Source organism: Beta vulgaris, chromosome 4 (assembly GCF_026745355.1).
Source record: "Beta vulgaris subsp. vulgaris cultivar EL10 chromosome 4, EL10.2, whole genome shotgun sequence".
Lineage (NCBI taxonomy): Eukaryota > Viridiplantae > Streptophyta > Magnoliopsida > Caryophyllales > Amaranthaceae > Beta > Beta vulgaris.
In genome coordinates this window covers 37,968,069-37,989,794 of record NC_079205.1, presented here as the reverse complement: position 1 = coordinate 37,989,794, position 21,726 = coordinate 37,968,069, and the positions used below count along the sequence as shown (strand labels likewise).

The 21,726-nt window shown below is 34.7% G+C and overlaps 1 protein-coding gene across 1 annotated transcript in view; it reads right to left on the bottom strand.

Moving 5' to 3' along the window:
• LOC104883699 (ABC transporter B family member 11) overlaps positions 1-21,468 on the bottom strand; it is a 34,740-nt gene extending 13,272 nt beyond the window's left edge. Inside the window, exon 1 of the mRNA XM_010668253.3 lies at positions 21,307-21,468. The gene's annotated coding sequence lies outside the window, so the exon portion shown is untranslated. The remainder of the gene's footprint in view (positions 1-21,306) is intronic.
• Between the last annotated feature and the right edge of the window lie 258 nt (positions 21,469-21,726).

The following is a 21,726-nucleotide window of genomic DNA, read 5'->3' as shown; positions in this document are numbered from 1 at the left end:
AACGATCACAACTAAAATAAAGTACAAATTTAAGTATTTTACTAATATAATATGATTCTTATGTTAGTTTACTGACCCTTTAATTTATTTTTATATTTTTAATCATTCACTTATCATTCTTTATAATATTTTAAAATTTTAAAAAGTAACGAGGCCTAAAAAATCATATATAAAAAATAATCCTCTTATATATTGGTATTTGGAAAATCGGGCCTATATTCAAAATATTTCAACATCCATAGTAAGGTACTCTTTTAATAACTCTTTACCGAAATTAAAGTAAATAAAATTTCAATATATATGGTAATTTCTCATAATCTACAAAAGAAAAAACATTGACTGATACAACTGTAGTATCCTTCAACTTGCAGTAAGTTTGACTTGTATACTTACTTTCTTAAAAATTATAGCAGATTGACTTGTACGCTTTACAAAGTAAAACAAAGGTCATGAGTTTTTGAATTTTATATTAGTTAAAATCATATAAACATTATATTTTTCAAATATATCTTAAGACAAGGCAATAATACCATACATAATGACACTACTTATTGTTTATTTTATTATATAATATGAACAAAACATAGTCAATTATTTAATTTTAAGGAAACATAAGATGTAATACCATGTAATCTCACTTCTAATTTTCACATTAGTTTCTCTTAAGTAATAATTTTCTGTTAAATTAACATCTTCTTATTCCTATATATATTTTAACGATGATATTTCTAACTTTAATTAATTTATATTTTATATTTTTTATTTAATCAAAATTTTTTTTTCTTTTAAAAATAAGTTATATTGATTATATAATATATTATTTAGTAGTTAGATGTTGTATTTTGGATCGTCTTAATAAGCTTTTAGTACGAACTTTAGCTCCTAATGATGTGCTATAAAATCAGAATTTATGGCGTATAAGAGATGACTTTTGTAGCTCACATCACCCGCTTCAGTCCCGGATCTAGAATTTTCATATCGGATGAGCCTTAAATACTTAACTAACAATATCGTTTCCACTAAATAATAAGTTTTTTTTTTCTAAATTATACACAATTATATGGTATGTATAACAAATTACACATATGCGTGTATATGTATGTAAAGTTATAATCGATTTTTTCTATTATCCCATTTTTCTATTAATGAAGTACTCAATGTCACTTGAATACATATCTGGAATGAGCACAACAACAACAATAACAACAAAAATAAAAACCCAAAAAAGTAAAGTGGAAAAACTTAAAAACAAAGAAGCAACATAACTATTAAATCCACTATTCTATATATAATCATAAAAGTCTATACAATGATGGATTTTTCACCTTATTTGTACCAGATCAGTTGACTTATCTAAACTTATTGAAACTTAATAATAAATCTTATTTTATACCATGTGAAAACTTCTTAAAACTTATTAAACCTGAAAACTATTTTTTAAAGTAAAAAGAACATGCCTATAATATAATAACATTTAAATAATACTATAAAATTGTAGAAAAAGAAAGAAGAGTATAAGAATTGTGATGATGAGAATGGTAAAGTTCCTAGTTGAAAATTATTAGCTTCGTATAGTAATTTAGAAGCTTTAATAAAAGAGATACAAAGAGCATGAGAAAGATTGAGTGTGACAAAGTACAAAAATCCAAGAACAATGACAGTTAGAAACAAGAGCATGCAGACAAAATAAGAGATACATTGTTGGAAGGAGGGGATTTGAATCGTGCACCTAAGGCCTGCTTACACAAAAACCAAATTTAAAACAAACTGCGCTACGAAATTCTTCTGTTCATCTATTGAGACATTTAATCATTTTTAGGATTTTTCATGATGGGGCGGACCAAGGCCTGGGTAGGCCCTCCTTTGGATCTGCCCCTGCACCCCTTCAATGGTGTCCAATAACCCATGATCATTAAATCTTTGTATGCCCTATTATAATCATCTTCGGGTCTGATTTTTGGACAGAAAAAATTTGACATCATTGCCCACCACTTTTGGTTATTATAATTGTGAGAAAAGAAAATTCTTCTCTTGCTACTCCATAAAATAAGGTTATCACACACTTTTCGTAGGAGGATTTTCTTTGGAAGACGAAAAGGGTAGTTCAATTGTCTTTGCCCTTCACGAGTTGGCGCAGGTAACTAGTGGCGGTTGGGGTTGGTATTATGCCACTTACGAAGTGGTGGGATAAATTATTATTGATGTTAGTGTAGGAATGATTAGTTTATACCTGTTAAACGGGCCTGGGCCGCACTCGTCATGGGGAGTACAAATCCACTTTATAAGACCAAGGAAGTTCCACCTTAAAACCATATTGCTATAAGGGGATTAGCACCTTTAATTTGCTTTATAAAGTGCACATAATTCATATAATTCTTCAATGTGGGATACACATCCCAACACTCCCCCTTAATAACAAATTCATTAATGTGGGACAACACTTCTCCTCACATGTAGGTTCTTCATGGGCTCAACTAGGGATCTCAACAAGTAGGATCTGGTACAAATCCTCTAGGATTTAGATCCAGATTCGTTTTTCAGGCATGGATCCATATTTGACCCGGATCTATTGGGTAATAAACTTGAGGATCCATATCCAAATCTAATGTTTTAAGTGAAAACTGATTATGAAAAATGTTTTAAGTGAAAATCTGGTACTAAAGAAGAAACGGGGTTTCTCTAGGAACAAACGACCTGATGCTTCAAGTTGGATACAGAAGTATCAAAACAAAAGAAGAGATGGATTAGGCTGTAATCACAAGAAGAAAAATAAAAAGAAAAAATATGTTGATTTGCCTAGTAGCAAGATATGTTCCTATTGTGGGAACAGTAGACACATAGTGTCTAACTGTTCCACCAACGAAGAACGTATAAAAAGAAATACATACCTAGTAAAACAAGTCTGGATAGAAAAGGATCATTTGAGTCCACAAAAGGAACCCAAACAAAATTAGGTTCCTATCATTGACTGGTTTCTTTGGATAAAGGATGAAGTGAGGGAGAACAACCTGTGGTTCCTCGATAGCGGGTGTTCCAAGCAGATGACCAGTGATGAATCTAAGTTTGTTTCACTCTCAGCATAGCATGGAGGAACATTGACCTTCGGAGACAACCTAGGTGGTAATATTGTAGCTGTAAGAAAGATTGGTAAGTCATTGTCACATATAACGTATTTTTGGTCAAGGGCTTAAAGCATAGTTTTCTCAGCATTTCTCAGTTGTGTGATAAAGGGAGTACAGTGAAGTTTACTAATGAGTCATGTGTCGTTAACAATAAAAGTACAAGAACCAAGATACATGAAGGAACAAGAAAAGGAAACACCTACATGGTCGATCTCAACTTGTTCCTAGGAATATTCTCACATGTTTAAGCATTGAAGAAGATCCCCTATTATGGCACAAGCGTTGCGGTCATGCTAGCTTGTCCCTACTGAACAAATTAAATGGGAAAGACTTAGTAGTTGGTTTACCAACGATTAAGTTCTTGAATCATGGTGTTTGTGATCTACGTGTAAAAGGGAAGCAAGTGAGATCCTCATTCAAAATAAAGAAAATGGTAGGCATACAAAGTCCATTGGAACTTATTCATATGGACTTATGTGGCCCTATACGCATTCAAAATCGATCAGGTAAGAGATATGTATTGGTTATTGTGGATGATTATTCAAGATACACTTGGGTTATGTTTCTTCATAGTAAAGATGAAACATTTAATGAATTTCTAACATTTGATAAAAAGATTCAATAGACCAGTGGTTTCAAATTAAATATCTACGATCTAACCATGTAAGGAGTTTGAGAACTCCAAGTTTGATAAATTTTGCAGCAATGAGGGTCTAAATCAAAAATTTTCAGCTTTAAGAACACCACAACAGAAAGGAAGAATCGGACCTTGGAGGATATGGCAAGAACTACGTTAATTATTGCAAGTAGTCTTCCGAAGAACTTTTAGGCTGAAGCAGTAAACACATCATGCTACATCATCAATAGGGTCATGCTAAGACCAATTACATTGAAGACTCATTATGAGCTGCTTAAAGGAAGAAAACCAAATATTTCTTACTTTCGAGTTTTTGGATATAAATGTTTTGTACATAATAGTGGAAAACACAACTTAGGGAAGTATGATGCTAGAAAGGATGAGGTTATATTTCTAGGATATGCCGCCTCAACTAGTAAAGCTTATTATCTTTACAATAAATGAACAATGTGAGTCGAGGAAAGTGTCCATATTATATTTGATGAAACTAACTCTTTGAAGGAGCAAAGTCATGATGATGACTTTGAAATCGGTTTGACTCACTCAGAAGAGTCTAATCATTGTGACGAGGAACTAACCCCTGCAAGAAAAGAGAAGAAGAAAGTTCCTAATCTAGAGAACATTGTGCCTGATCCTCCCGAAAAACAAGCAACAGGAGGAACTCAGGAAGATACAGTTGTACCTCAACCTGAAGAAACTCACATAAATCAATAACCTCAAGAAACTTAAGAATAAAATTGGAGATTTGATCCAAAGCTTTGGAAACACAAAAATTCTCATTTCTTAGAATTAATCATAAGCGATATTCAAAAAGGAACTCAAACTAGATCCCAAATAAAGAATTTTTGTGCTTTTCATGCTTTCTTATGTATGAAAGAACCTAAGGATCATATGAAAGCACTCAAAGAGGTTGATTGGATAAATGCTATGCAAGGGGAATTGAATGAGTTCCAAAGGAATAAGGTCTGGCTCCTGGAGAATAAACCAAAGAACTAGAAAGTTATCGGAGTTAAATGGGTCTCCAGGAACAAGCTTGATGAGCATGGAACAGGGGTAAGGAACGAGGCCATACTTATAACCAAAGGATACAATCAACAAGAAGGTATTGATTTCGATGAAACCTTTGCTCCTGTAGCTAGGATAGAAGCAATTAGAACTTTGATTGGATTTGATACATTCATGGGATTCAAATTATACCAAATGGACGTAAAATGTGCATTTGTAAATGGATTTTTACTTGAAGACGTCTATGTGGAACAACCTCTAGGATTTGAAAATCCCGACCTTCCAAATCAGGTCTATAAGCTTGATAAAGCTCTTTATGGGTTGAAATAAGCTCCTAGATTTGGGTATGAAAGGTTGTCAAAATTCTTGCTTTCTCATGATTTCATCAAAGGCAAAGTTGATAGAACCATGTTCCTTCAATCAAAAGGAACAAACATACTAGTAGTTCAGATTTATGTTGATGATATAATATTCAGTGCTACTAATGATCTTCTTTGTAAGGAGTTTGTAGATCTTATGAGTAGTGAGTTCGAAATGGGTATGATGGAGGATTGTACTTATTTTTAGGATTACAAATCAAGTAAACTGAAAGAGGAACAATGATCCATCAACAAAGATATGTCAAGGAACTGCTAAAGAAATATGGATCGGAACAATAAAAACCAACCACACTCCTATAGGAATAGGAAAAAGGTTAGATGAAGACACAAATGGTAAGTGTGTAAATGAGAAGCAATATAGAGGTATGATTGGCTCCTTACTTTACTTCACTTCCTTTCAAATCCCAAAGAATCTCACTTAACGACAGTTAGGAGAATTCTTAGGTATGTGAAAGGAAGTGATGACTTATGTTTATTCTATCCTCGAAGTGATATTTTTGATCTTGTAAGTTATTCGGATGCGGATTATGTTGGGACTTGGTTAACCACAAAAGCACATCAAGCACTGTTCAATATCTAGGAACAAACAAGCTTGGTTTCATGGAGCTCAAAGAAACAAAATACAATTGCCTTGTCTATTGCAGAAGTAAAGTATGTGGTAGCTGATGCTTGCTTTTCCTAGGTCCTCTGGATCAAGAAACATGTAAGGGACTTTGGCATTAAGTTTAAGTGTGTTCCCATCTACTGTGATAATACTAGTGCCATTTTCATTTCCAAGCATACAGTTCATCATTCAAGAGTCAAACATATACACATTAGGCATCATTTTGTCAAAGACAATGTAGAAAAAGGTATTGTCAAAGTTGAGTTTTGTCCTACTGAAAATCAAATAGCAGACATTTTGACCAAACCACTTTCTAGAGACAAATTTGAGAAAGTTCGCCTAGAACTAGGAATGATTAGAATTCATTGAGTGTGCTACACAAAATAAAAATCCTTAGTCTCATAAAGTATAATAATTGACTAGCAACATGCTGTGAAAATGTTCATATCACTAGGGGAAAAAAAGGAAGGGTTGCGTTGGAAGGGCTGCGTTTTTAAAGAAAACCGCAGCCCTTTTAGTGAAGGCTGCTTTTTCTGAAAATGCATCCCTTTATGGCGTATAGAGCTGCGTTTTAAAAAAAAAACGCAGCCCTTTATGGGCTTTATTTCTAAAAAAAAGTTGAAATGAATTCGCGGGCTTCATTTTCGTTTCTTCCTTCTCCCTTCTCTCTCACCCTCCTTTACACCTCTGCTGGCCCTTTTTTTTCTCTCTCTCCTCTTCTCTTCAAATTCTAACCTAAAAATACGGATCTTCTTCACCCTAATGAATACTGCCGTGAATTGACTGAATTCCCATTACCAGTCAAGAGTTTCTCCCTTCTCTCTCACCCTCCTTTACTTGCCTTCAACACTATTGTCAGATCTCAATTGAGCCTTTTAACTCACCCTGATAATATTCATCCTAATGCTTGTTTTCCTCTTAATCTCCTTCAAAATGTGTCTCGCCGTCGAACAACAGCAGGTGAAAATAGGAGCAACAAGGCCAACACGGCGCCTTGTTTATTTTCTTCTCAAACTTTGGTACAATTGCACCAACAACAATCGCAACAACAACAACATCTGAAACGACAACTTCCGTTTCCAACAATAATCGCTGCCGTTTGTTCCACCGCCTGGAGATTACCGCCGCTTCTCCGACAGCACCAACAGCAACAGCTGCAAGAGCAGGAGCGATGGAGATCACTTGATTGTAATTTTTGAGTTTTTTTTTTTTCAGATCCAGGTTTGAGTTTGAGTTTTGTTTAATTTTCATTTTCGTTTTTGTTCCTTTTTTTTCATTTTCTGGCATTCTGAATTTGTGTGTTTGTAACTTTTGATTTTAATTTTAATTTTCATTTTCGTTTGAGTATTATGTATTTTTGTCATTCTAAATTTGTGTGTTTGATTTTTGTTTTTCACTTTCGTTCCTTTTTTTTTTCATTTCCTGTTCCACTTTTTTCCATTTTGGTTCATTTTCATTTTCGTTATTTTTTTTTCATTTCCGTTCCTTTTTTTCATTTTTCGTTATTTTTTTCATTTTCGTTTTTTTTTTCATTTTTAGATCTATAAATTTCAACTGTTCTTGTTGTAATTTTTTGATATATTTAATAGTAAAAAAATGTCAAAAAAAAAACATTTTTTTATTATTTTATGGGTCGAAAGGGCTGCGGTTTTGTGTCAAAAACGCAGCCTTTTGTATAAAGAAGGACTGCGTTTTAGGCACAAAACCGCAGCCCTTCCAATATGGAAGGGCTGCGTTTTTGGGCATCAACCGCAGCCCTTCATTGTGAAGGGCTGCGGTTTAAAAACGCAACCCTTCACTTTTAGTGAAGGGCTGCTATAGAAAAGGATGCTGGCCAAAAACCGCAGCCCTTCCGTTTTTTTCCACTAGTGTATATTACACATCATGGTAAAGGACTCACATCTTGTCTTCATAATACTCCCCTTATTGTTCATTCATATACTTGAGCACAAAATAGTAAGGGCAACGTACATATAGCTTAGAAATGTAACATGCACAAGTTCACATTTTCTTCATTTTTCTTTCTTATTATTCCTCTCATTTCTATTTTTTTAATCTTTTTTCGTCCACTCTATCAAATATTAATTATCCCTCTTCATTAATCCCCCACAAACAAATTTCGAAAATTTAATTAAGCAACGTTTCACCAGCGTGCATGTACGAACCCATAATTGATAAATTCAAAGGATTTAGAGAAGGGAAAAGGAAAAGCCGTATTTACTTCTTTTACTATTCCTCAAAATATCCACCCACATAAAAACCCATCACATCAACCCACATTCACACACCAATTTTCACTAATTTTAACCCCAAAACCAACACCTCTGCAAAACCACCTTATTCGCTCTTCTAAATCCTCTCAACCTCAAATTCATCTTCTTCACCTCACCAAAAATGACTTCCAAACGAAAGACATCCGATGATACACAAAACTTCTCAATCGGAAAATATTTTCCATTGGTAGACTACAATGCCAGTGAAATCGAATCATCTAACTCCGACGCTAATTCTTTGGGATCTCATGAAATTTCAGGAGAGCCCGAAGCGATTTCTCTGAAAAAAGAAGATATCTTAGAGGTAGTTGAAACAGAGTAAGACAACAAAGTTTTGGTTCCTAATAAAAGGGGTAAGAAATCGAAGTACCCTAAATATAACATTGGGTTTTGTGTCGACTTTTCTTGGTGCAAGAAAGTCAAATGGAGTCAATTTCTTGATATGGTTAAATTTCAAAAATGGGTCAAAGTCCTTAGTTTTGATGAGGGTTTGTATGAAAATGAAATGAGTGAGTTTGTTTCGAGCTTTGATAATAATGAGGGTCTGTGCATTGGGGTGGTCAATGGGAAAATAGTTAAATTTTCTGAAAAACTGTTGGGCGAATGGTTTGAAGTACATGTTGAAAGGTACAAGGATTATGTCAAGGGAAGGGATAAATTGAATGTAAATGGTGAATCAAATGCTACCATTCTAAAATACTTTGACAAGAAGGACTCTGACTTGTCCCTTGATGAAAAAGACCTTTCCCCTCACCACAAACTTCTTTTATAACTAGTTTGGCGATTCATCTTATCGAGAACATCCAAAAGAACTCAAGTGAGTCTTATGGATCTCTTGTTAATGTTCTGCCTTGCAAAAAACATTAAGATTATTTCCTTGCCTTAATGATTTCCAATCTCTGTTAATGCATTTCCCATAACACCTAGGTTGGATATGCCAACCTTATTTCTGTGATACTCAAGAAAAATCAGATAAAACTCCCTTTAAGTACATTATTTGATCTTGAACCAGATAATTACTTGACCAAGGATATCCTTTCAAGGTTTTCGTTAAAGAATATGGGTGGGAAATTGGCCTTTAAGGGAGCTAAAACAAAGTGGAAGAGAGAGGTTGGGTCCAAGAGGAAGTTGGAGTAGGAGGTCAGTACTGAGGGTTCTAGATCCGTCCGCAAAAGCCAACGCATTGCTGAGACCAAGGCTCCCATGGATTAGGGACAGGGTGCAGTGCATATCAATCTGGAGGAGAATCAAGCTCCTTCCGGATCCCAGGCAGCTGACTATCACATAATCTCCACCACTAGTCGTCATGGGATACTGCATTCAATATAGGAGTCTCTAGCTCTCCTACATGCCCGAGTCCAAGGTGTTGAAGTAAGAGTTTCCCAGATTGATATACATGTTGTCTCTTCTTTCTCTATCCGTCCCAAACCCTAATCCCCTATCTCCCTTGCCTTTCTCTTAATCTCATCAAACAATCATTAGAGGAAAAAAAAGAAAGGGATGCGCAGGAAGGGTTGCGCTTTTCCTAAAAGCGCAGCCCTACTAAGTGAAGGGCTGCGCTTTTTAAAAAAGCGCAACCCTTCTACTATGTAGGGCTGCGCTTTTGAAGAAAAGCGCAGCCCTTCTTAAAAAAATTTGAAATAAAAAATTCGCGAGCTTCAAATATTAAGCGGGCTTCGTCAAATATATTATCCCTCATTCTCTCTCCTCTCTCACGTCCCTCCTCCCTTTTCCTCTTTCTCTCACGTCCCTCCTCCCTTTCCGCCTTCTCTCTCATCTTCTCTTCTCTCTCAAAAACTCTCAGAAACGTTGCGATAAAAACCCTGAAATGATTTGCACTAATCATACCGATGGAGTCTGATTGCCTATTGTGATACCTTTTCGGAAGCGGAACGGGCAAACGAGTCAAACACACAGCTGTGACGTTTAGGCTTTTTAAGCCATCTGAGTTCGTTTAAGGCTCCAAATAGCCATTTTAAGTATTTCATAATTTTTTTTTCCTTAATTATGTATTAGGGTTTTGTTTTATGTATTTAAACATTATTAGGTTAACGTTTGTAGGTAGTTCTTGTATTTTCAGATCTATAATTTCTTAATCTTTGTTTTGATTAATGTTCTTGTCTTTTCAGATCTATAATTTCTTCTCTTCTGTATATTAGTTTTTGTTCCTTTTCGTTCTTTTCTTTTGTTTTGGGTTTAGTTGCATTCTAGATCTATAATTTCTTCTCTTCTGTATATTTGGTTTTAGTTGCATTGTAGATCTATAATTTCTTCTCTTCTGGATTTGGATGGTTTACTTTAAAGTTTAATGCAAATGTTAAAATTCAGAAAATGTGAGATTAATAGTAAAAAAAATGTCCAAAAAAAAAAATTTTTGTTTTATTTTTTTTTGGTAGGAAGGGCTGCGCTTTTACCTAAAAAGCGCAGCCCTTCTAAGCTTGAAGGGTTGCACTTTTACCTAAAAAACGCAGCCCTTCCTTGTGAAGGGCTGCGCTTGTCTAGCACAGCCCTACTAAAAAAGTGAAAGGCTGCTATTGAAAGGGCTTCTGTCAAAAAGCACAGCCCTACATGCCTTTATCAGCGCAGCCCTTCTTCATTTTTCCACTAGTGAATATTTATTTTTTTGGGCCGTATTAAAATAATGGTGACTTTTTCTTAATTTGTTTTTATACTTTGTGGTTGTGCTTTGCACATCCTGTTTTGATGCTTATTTTGCTTTCCTATATGTTTCTATTTTGCTTATTTCCTTTATCTTTTTATATCCTCATTATTTTTTTTCTTGAACTCATCTTGTGCATCTTTTATTATTATGCATTGCTCCAATCTCAATATGCTCATTACACTGCTCGGATGGCTAGTATTATTAGATAACATGTTTGAGCTGCTAAGCCTTGATCCTATTTATGTGTTGTGCTCTATGCATCCTACTGAGTTCTTTATTGATTTTGATGATGACAAAAAGGGAAAATGAGTTGTGGCACATAAAATATAAACATTCTAATCTTATGTTTTCTTGGTTAAGTATTTTTTTTTTTACTTAGTCTCTATTGTCATAAATGCTTTAGGTTGATTAGGATATTATATTAGATTTATTTTATTAATAGTTTTATTATTTTTGTTTTCGATTTTGTGCATGATAGGTTTCATATTTTATTAAATCCCATAGCTCTTAGTTCTTTTGCTATTGTCTATTTTTTTTTCTTTATTTTAGTTTATACCTTATATTCGCCATCATAAAAAAGAGGGAATATTGTTGTATTCCATGTTTTGATGATGCAAAATACTTAGGTGGTAATATGATTTTGTTTTAGAAAATTATAAAACACAAAAAAATTGTCATGTTTATTTAATATATCTTGTAGAGAAAGATTTTATAATCTAAGTCAAAATATTATGTCTAATACACTTTGAGTACTATTATAAGGTATGTTTAATGATCTATTAACTAAAGAATCTTTGTATCAAAGATTCTTATAGATATTAGATATGTTGTTGTTGTTATTGTGGCTTGAAAAACAGTTAGAGCAAGCATAACACTATTGAGCAAAACTCGATTGGAGCGAGTGATGCATAAAAGGAGGAAATACTTGCTTGAAGTTCGCTAACTAATTGAACCACTTGCTATGAATGTGCAACTAACTGCTGTAAGCTCTCCAACAATCTAGCTGCATTTCCACACTAACGAATAGTGGTGGAAGTTGATAGTTGTTGCAAAATTGGTGGAACAAGTGGAGCAAAAATCACGCCATGATCTTCCCTCTATTACAAGTGCACATCATGGAGAAAGTGGAAGTTAATAAGCACATGACAAGGAGATTTGAAGCATTATTTATAAAAGAGAGAATTTATTTGAGGAAAAAATATAACTTTCGAGCATAAAAGATACTTATTGTTTTGAGAAAGTTTTTCTGTATTTTTCTTCTACATTTTCTTGTAATACTCTAAGTGTATGGGTGAGGGAAAAATTATAATATATCCTTGAGATAAAAAGAGAAAAAGAAAGAGAGAAAAGAGAAGACTTTGAGTGAAGTCAAAGTGAGTGTCATCAGTTCAGGGGAAATTGAGTGACTGAGAACAAGATCCTAAAGGAACAAAGAAGGTCCTTATTAGGTTGTAAAGAGAGATTCTTTTGGCCTATTTTAGTAAAGAAAGTTGAGTTAAAATCCCTTGGGGTCAAGGTTTTTTTTTTTCCAATTTTAAAATCTCGCTTGTCTTTTCTCTTAATTAACTTTACGTTAAATTCATTCCACATTTTCAATTTGATTTTTCCTCAAGTACAATTCATCCCCCTCTTGTAGTTGTTTCAGTGTTCATACTAGAACAACAACGCCCCTTACACGAGAGCCTATTGCATTTGAAGTGTGGATGCATCACTAGAGGTCGATCTTTCAAGGGGTAGGACTGGGCTTGGCCCCTGAAAGATTTTGAGAAAACAATACATTTGCTATTTTGCCTATCCCCGAATAAAATCCCAAAATATTACTGTATGATAGATAGTAGGCGGCAATTTACCGTGAGAGAGAAATGTAGAAAGAGGAAATGGTGAAGGGGGAGTAGGGGACCCACAAAAGGCTTGTCACTCACTCAGTCAAATCATGTTGATGTTATTTCCTTTGTTCACTTGCTCATGATGCTTAGTATTGCTTTTCTCTTTTTTTCGGCAACATTTTCTTTTCTTCTTTAAGCTCTGTTTTATAATTTATTTATTTTTATTTTTATCTTTATTTTTTTATATACATGTTAAACTTTATGACATTTAAAACTTTAAATTTTTAACATTCCTATTTCATCTTTTTGCAAAGTTGAAAACTATCTAAAAATTAAATAAATATCATACATCTATACAAAAAAAAACGTTGTATTGTCTAACTTTAAAATAGCGTCTCCATATATGTAAATAGTTTTTGGCCCCGAATAACTAAAGTTCCAAGATCCGCCACTGATAGCATCACATGCCTCCCTCATACCTACTGCTCAATATTCCACTTAGAAAAAAGGGATGGATGAGTTTTGAACCCATAACCTTTTTGAGATGGAGTTTCGAGAAAATAATGGTGATGCATGGTTTATTGTGCGTGCCAAAGCAAACAAGCATTAGAACAAGATAGAACTTGTAGGAAACATCTATGTGCTTTATAGGTGTTAATTCTTATACCCCTGGGTTGAGTTTTTGTTGGATCATCTCGAGGTCATGTCACATTTGAATTCTGTCATGAATGGTCAATATACCCTTCATGTTTGGATTCAGTTCCAGTAATGTTGGGTCGCAAGTCATTGGAATTCTTTTGAATTCAGTTCAATCAATTTCAGGTTAGGAGGTATTCTCTGGTAGGTAATTTTGGATTTGAGACATGTTTGAGTTGCACATTTATGGTCTTGGATCAATGAATATTGGGTCTGATTGATTGTTGATCAATTTGAGATGAAGTTTGGATGGGTCACTTTTACCTTAATGCGTTTATGGTTTAATCTGGTGCCCATTGAAAAGAGGAGGTGGAATGAATGCGATATGCACTTGCGGATCCAACGTCGATCTTATTCAAATAAAAATTCAAAATATGAAACCTAATAAATATTTGTTAACTGAAAATGATTTGGTCAAGAACATTATTATATGCTTAAGTTGGTCATTTACATGAGCTAAGCACAAATGTAAGCAAGGATCAAATATTATCACCAACTCAAGTTGAAAGGTCGATTGTGGAAATAACCATTGACAAAAGAATAAGTTATTAGAGATAGCAAAATTAGCAAGTGACGTGTGACGGTGACATACGCAATTATACAAGAATTATATATTAAATTAAAAAAATAGAGAAAGGTAAAAATGAATAAATGAGGCTAAACCACACAGCCCAAGAATGACTTGATCCTAGTTGATATTTGTCTAGACAATGACCTAAATGAGAATGAAAGAAGTATATAGGAAAATATGTTTCGAGATTACATATTTAATCTTAGTCCTCTATTAAAATTTACATTGCTCAAACTTTGTTAGCATGTCAAATTATGAAAATATGTAGAGTGAAAATGCTTCACCAATTCACCTTTCTGAAGAATTAATGCATATATATATATATATACATAGAGGCAAGATCACATGAGAATGCTCCTTACATGAGAAATGAGAATAAATCTCAACCACATGATCGGATTAGAGTTACAACACTTGTTCATTAGAGTTATATCCCATAAAAAAATTTGAACCCAAAAAAAAAAAAAATTTTTTTTTAGTTTTTTTTTTCTCTAATATTCTTTTGTTTGGAGTTACATCACTTTTTCATTAGATTTATATCACTTATTCATAAGAGTTATAGAGCGTAAAATTCATTCTCATTTCTCATGTAATTATGCATTCTCATATGAACTCAATTCTATATATATACAATGAGAGAACCGGATATCCCACTCCAAGGCACGGAAACTACGCTTTCCTATTAGTTTAATTTCGCCCCTCTAGGATCACCGGGTTAACACGAAATAACTAATGAGATACAATGGAGAGAAACAATCCACTTAGATGATCTTCTAAGTGAATCAACAAAGAACTTGTGTTTTGTGTTTGTGAAGAACACTCAAGAGAAGATTGCAAGGTTTCTCTTAAGCAAAGCAAGAAGTATTTGAGAGTATAGAAAATCTGATTTTTTTTCTAACCTCTCACTCATAGGAATCCCAAGGTTTATATAGGAAGAATAAACCTTTCATTGACTAGGGAGGTTAATCACATAACCCCCATCTTAATCACATTGACTAGAGAGGTTAATCACATAACCCCCATCTAATCACTCATCAAAGGTCTTTAATCTATGATTAAAGGACCTTAAAAGTCATTAAAATGATCAACAAAGCATCACAACGGATATAAAACCGTCGAGGCAACTTTTCGCATTCCAAGGCAGAAGACACGTCGCGACTCGCGAAAAAGCTCGCGAGTCGCGAGGCGCTGGTTGCTCGCGACCCGCGACGCCTGTCGCGACTCGCGACGGGCCACTGGTCGCGACTCGCGACGGTTGTCGCGACTCGCGGCCAGTCTTCTGTCTCCCTTGGTTTATCAATGCGTTTTGCCACTTGATGCACTCTAGCCTTTTGCGTACTAGACCTCCTCCTCTTCTAGTACATACCCTCATGAGTTTCAAACCCATTACCCTATAAATGTTCCAACAATCCTCCTCCCATTTATAGGGTAATGTTGAAAAGTTTTTCAACTTGCTATAAATCGCAAACACACATGTTCATGCATCATGGAAATATCTAACGATTGAATTTCCATTTAGTAAAAGTAATCTTTACAATAATTTAGATCATAATGAGCTTTGAATCATATAACCATTACAAATTATTGAAGTTACTAATACACATAAACATAAACTAGGTTCTTAAAACCTCCGACACCTATGAAGCCTTGGTGTCCATATCCATTCATAAGCATTCCAAGTCAAGCCTTAGACTTGATGAAGCGGCCAAACTTCTAGCTTACATAGGTAAATCTTTCCGGACATGCTCCTACAATTGAGCACCTTATCAAAGATTTATTAAGAATAAAATTCAACCTCTTTATCATTGTAGCAACAAGCACTAACCTCGGGATGTATTAAACAAGTGCTCCCAACCTCTTAGAGAAGTACTATCCTCCTTGAATTTGAGATCTAACGTTGTATTAGACATCAAATAGAGTTTTCCTTACCATGGTTGATCAATAGGCTTAAGACCCATCCCTTTGTTCATTTTGTTCACTAGTTCCCTTGACAACGGTTTTGTAAACGTATCCGCCAAGTTCAAACTAGACCGAACAAAATTAATAGTTATACAACTATTCCTTATCATTTCCCGCACATAGCTATGTCTAACTCCAATGTGCCTTGACTTGCCATTGTAGACTTCACTATATGCTTTAGCTATGGTTGATGCACTATCACAATGGATAGCAAGAGGTGACATAGGTTTCACCCATAGGTCCACCTCACTCAACACATTCCTTAGCCATTCCGCTTCTTGGCAACAAGAAGCCAAAGCAATGAATTCCGATGCCATAGTGGAATCCGTTATACATGTTTGCTTCTTGGATGCCCATGAAATGGCACCTCCTCCAAGAAGAAACACCCAACCACTAGTGGATGAATAATCTTCCTTATTCGAAATCCAACTAGCATCCGAGTACCCTTCTAAGATAGAAGGTTCTCTTTTGTATGTTATGACATAATCCAAGGTCTTATTCAAGTACCTTAACACTCTTCTCAATGCTTGCCAATGCAACATACTAGGATTACTAGTATACCTACTGAGCTTGCCAATAGCAAAGGCTATATCCGGCCGAGTGCTAGTCATAGCATACATCAAGCTTCCAATTAAGCTTGCATACTCCAATTGTGAAATTGGAGTACCACTACTCGGAACCAAGTGAATACTAGGATCCATAGGAGTAGCAAAATGAGTCGAATTTGACTCATTATACTCTTGACCACTTTCTCAATATAATGAGATTGTGATAAAGAAAACGACCCTTTCCCTCTTATTATTCTAATACCTAGAATAACATCCGCTTCACCCAAATCTTTCATGGAGAAGCTAGAGGAAAGGAAGACTTTGGTCTTTTCCACTTGTTCCAAATCAGTCCCAAAAATAAGCATATCATCAACATATAAGCAAATTATAACTCCTTTACCGTTATTATCAAATTTGCTATATACACACTTATCGGACTGATTTATTTTGAACCCACTAGACAACACAACTTCATCAAATTTTTGATGGGGTAAATTAGCTAAAATCCAAGTGTGATTACCCATTATAGAATCCATTTCATCATTCACTGCCTCTTTCCAGAAAGCAGAATCATGAGACTTCATAGCCTCATCAAAGGACCTAGGATCCTCCTCCATATTGTAACAATATGAAATTTGAGTCGAAATTGACTCCCTTGACCCTTCAACTAAATATAGTTGAAAATCCGGTCCAAAAGATTTCTCTTTTCTAATTCGTTTACTTTTCCTAATTTCCGGTGTTGTAGTATCATGATCATTTGAAATGTCATCTACAACATTGGAACTAGTACTAGGTATCATGTCTTTGGTCTTGGAATCGATGAGAATCTAGTCTCATCAAATATTGCATCCCTTGACTCTATCACGGAGTGAATAGAGACAAAGTCATTGGGCTCAATGACATAAAACCTATAGGCTTTGCTATGTACCGCATAGCCTATAAAAATGCAATCAATTCCTTTTTCACCTAAAGTTTTCCTTTTAGGTTCCGTCAATTTGACAATTGCCCTACAACCCATACCTTAAGGTAATTGAGATTAGGCTTTTTATTACACCAAAGTTCATAAGGGGTTGTCTTATTCCTTTTATTAGGAACTCGATTTAAGATGTAACATGCAGTTAAAATTGCATCACCCCAAAAACCGTCATTAAGACCCGAATTAGAAAGCATGGTATTAACCATTTCTTTTAGGACCCTATTTTTCCTTTCCGCTATACCATTACTTTGAGGTGAGTATGGGGCGGTTGTTTCATGAATTACACCAATGGAACTAAAATAACTTGGATTATAATATTCACCACCCCTATCCGTTCGAAGTCTTTTAATCTTTTGATTAAGTTGGAGTTCCACTTCGATTTTAAAGGTCTTAAACTTTTCTAGTGCTTCATCTTTAGTAAATAATAAATATATGTAACAAAACCTTGAAAAATCATCAATAAAAGTTACAATATATTTTTTATTTCCTAAAGAAGGTGAACTATGAAAGTCACACAAGTCACTATGCACCAATTCAAGCAATACCGTTTGTCTAGTCACACTAGGATAAGGATTTTTTGTAATTTTATTTAGCACGCAAGTGACACTTCTCTAACTTTAAATCGAAAGGAGGTATAACCCCATTTTAGACATGTCATATAATCTACGATAATTCACATGACATAAACGATTGTGCCATAGAGAAGAAACATCAAGCATGTAAATAGAACTAGTACCAATTTTATTATCAATACTAAATTTAAACATTCCATTACAAAAGAAACCTTGTCCAACAAAAATACCACCCTTGGAAAGTACAAATTTATCCGACTCAAAAACAACTTTAAAACCATACTTATTCAAGAGACTCCTGACACAAGATTCTTCCTAACTTCCGGTACATACACAACATCCCGGAGAGTTAAAGTCTTTCCCGAGGTTAACAACAATTCTACTTGGCCTATGCCTCTAGCCTTTACCGTAGAATCATTCCCCATATACAAGATTGGACCATCATCCAAATCTTTCAAAGACTTGAAGAAATCCTTGTTATTGCACACATGTCTAGAGGCTCCCGAATCTATCCACCAAGAATCATCAACCTGCACACACATAATTTCAGAAATCATAGCAACAAAATGCATTTCTTCAATTACATTAACATGTGCATTGTTACCTTGGTTTTGAACAACACTAGGTTGTGTGTTCTTTGTCTTCTTCTTGTTGTTAGAAGGACAATCCCTCTTAAGATGAGGACCATTGCATATCCAACAAGAGAGGTCTTCCTCTTCTTGTTTGCAACATTGGTTTTGTTATTGTTGTTGTTGTTGTTGTTGTTGGATTTCTTGGTCTTACTAGACCCACCAACCTCTACCAAATTAACGGTAGATTTAGGAATACTAGGAGTAGTATCCTTAACCCCATCTTGAGCCCGGATCCCCTCTTCAATACGAAGATGAGTTCCTAATTGCTCCATGGACATGTCTTCCTTTTTATGTTTTAAAAGATGTTTTGTATCTTTCCAAGAATTTGGTAATTTGTCAATGATTGAGGCAACCGCAATTGCCTCATCCATCACCATACCATGTGATCTTATTTGGTTCAAAATATGATGAACCTCATGGAATTGCTCCATAATAGGCCGATCATTAGTCATTTTAAAAGAATTAAAATTACTAACAAGGAATTTCTTACTTGAAGCATCTTCCGAAATGTACTTGGCCTCAAGAGCATCCCAAAGTTCCTTTGCACTCTCCACATTTTGGTAGAGATCAAAAAGCGGGTCGGTGAGAGAGTTGAGAATATGACCACGACAAATGTAGTCATCATTCTCCCACTTTATCCTCTTCCTAGTAGTCTCAAGAGGCTCTTCCTCTCCATCTTCCGGGAGTGGTGGCATAGGAGTTGATAAAAATACACCACATTCAAGGCGGTCAACAAGAAGTGCATCTTCTTTTGCCACCTCGATAGCCCACCCCCTCAAACTTATCCAACTTTTGGAAGTTCATAGTCATGTCCTTGAGTGTTGAGCCATATCCGAAAAGAGAAAAAATTAAACTAATAGATTGTTAGTGATGTGATCAATAGAGAACCGGATATCCACTCCAAGGCACGGAAACTACGCTTTCCTATTAGTTTAATTTCGCCCCTCTAGGATCACCGGGTTAACACGAAATAACTAATGAGATACAATGGAGAGAAACAATCCACTTAGATGATCTTCTAAGTGAATCAACAAGAACTTGTGTTTTGTGTTTGTAAGAACACTCAAGAGAAGATTGCAAGGTTTCTCTTAAGCAAAGCAAGAAGTATTGAGAGTATAGAAAATCTGATTTTTTTCTAACCTCTCACTCATAGGAATCCCAAGGTTTATATAGGAAGAATAAACCTTTCATTGACTAGGGAGGTTAATCACATAACCCCATCTTAATCACATTGACTAGAGAGGTTAATCACATAACCCCCATCTTAATCACTCATCAAAGGTCTTTAATCTATTGATTAAAGGACCTTAAAAGTCATTAAAATGATCAACAAAGCATCACAACGGATATAAAACCGTCGAGGCAACTTTTCGCATTCCAAGGCAGAAGACACGTCGCGACTCGCGAAAAAGCTCGCGAGTCGCGAGGCGCTGGTCGCTCGCGACCCGCGACGCCTGTCGCGACTCGTGACGGGCCACTAGTCGCGACTCGCGACGGTTGTCGCGACTCGCGGCCAGTCTTCTGTCTCCCTTGGTTTATCAATGCGTTTTGCCACTTGATGCACTCTAGCCTTTTGCATACTAGACCTCCTCCTCTTCTAGTACATACCCTCATGAGTTTCAAACCCATTACCCTATAAATGTTCCAACAATATATATATATATATATATATATATATATATATATATATATATATATATATATATATATATATATATATATATATGGCAAAACGTACAATTTTATTCCTATTCTTTCATCATAGATTAATTTGAACTCCAACCTTTTACTTTAATATATTCAAATACATTAGCTTACACAAATAATACTACTACTACATAAGACTAGTCATATTTCTATATGTGGAAAAAATCCTTTCAACCTCAAAGTTGGAGATTCGATCCCACTAGGAATACTTTAGGAGATCAGGGTTTTCTCTTACCATCTCCCACTCTAAAACTGTTAGCCTACAAACCCATACCGGATTAATCTGCTAAAAATTCCGGTCTAGTAGGCTCTTCATCTTACCATGAGGTCCCCAGTAGGAGCCCAAAAAAAATATGTGGAAAAAATATACTAACTCTAGCTCATTAAAAGGAGTTAAATAATAAATTTCGAAGAAAAACAATAGATATACCCTCGTTACTTTGAAATTGTAAGCAATATTCAAGTTATAAATTAAAGTCAATGAACTATACATTTTGAGATAAATTTCATTTTTGTGCTTGTGCAATACTTGGATAGTTAGATGGGACACACTTATGATCATGGCCTTACTTATAGAAAACAAAAAAAAAACTACAATAATGAAACTTGACGATTTAGTCCATTGTTTTCAGTTTTTCTTTCTTATATTTTTATTACTTTTATTTGTCGAGACACGATAAGTATGAGACTATATTGGATTAAAGTCCTTATTGATATTTATATTTGTGGCGGTAAGTTTAAGACTTATAATAACTATAATTTTACTTTGATTTTTAGAGAACGTATGAGAATGAAATAGAGTGATGAAACCGGTGCAAAAGGGATATTACATGTAGAAGTCAAGACTTATTTAACAACACCTTCTAATAAATATATGTGTAAATGATATATGAAATGAAGTGTCTCCATAGAGTTCATGCCTTCATGGGATGGGGATGGATATATAAGAATTATTCCTGGCTTATGCCATGCATATGCATCTTTACAATTTTGGACAAAGCATAACTCAAACAGCCAATACAATAAACCTACCCTACAATAATATATAATACTACCAATAATAATAATAATAATAACAATAATAATAATACACCTTTAAAAGTAAGAATAATTATTAAAAAGAACCATGAACTTACCAAAATCGAAGAAGGTTTTCTCAAACTCCTTTACAATTATCGGAAGAATTCCCAGTGAAGAGTGAATGCTCTAAGTCACGCCCACCATTCTTGTCCCATTTTTTTGCCTGAACTACAACTTTGTTTTATATATATAACATATGATAACAAACAATTGTTCTCTCTATGTTTTCGTTGGCTTCTTTGGTTTTTGCTCTATATATACTGCTCCATGCAAATCTAATATGCGTACCTCACACATTTCATTAATTATTATAGATTAGCATATTCATATTAAATTGAAGAAGTTATAATTAGTCAAAGAATCAAGATATTGGTCAAATGAAATATTTGGCTATTACATAAACTCTACGAGAGTTATTGAAGAAAATAAAATATAAATATATAAAAAGGAGAAAGAGTGCTTATTTTGAATTTCTT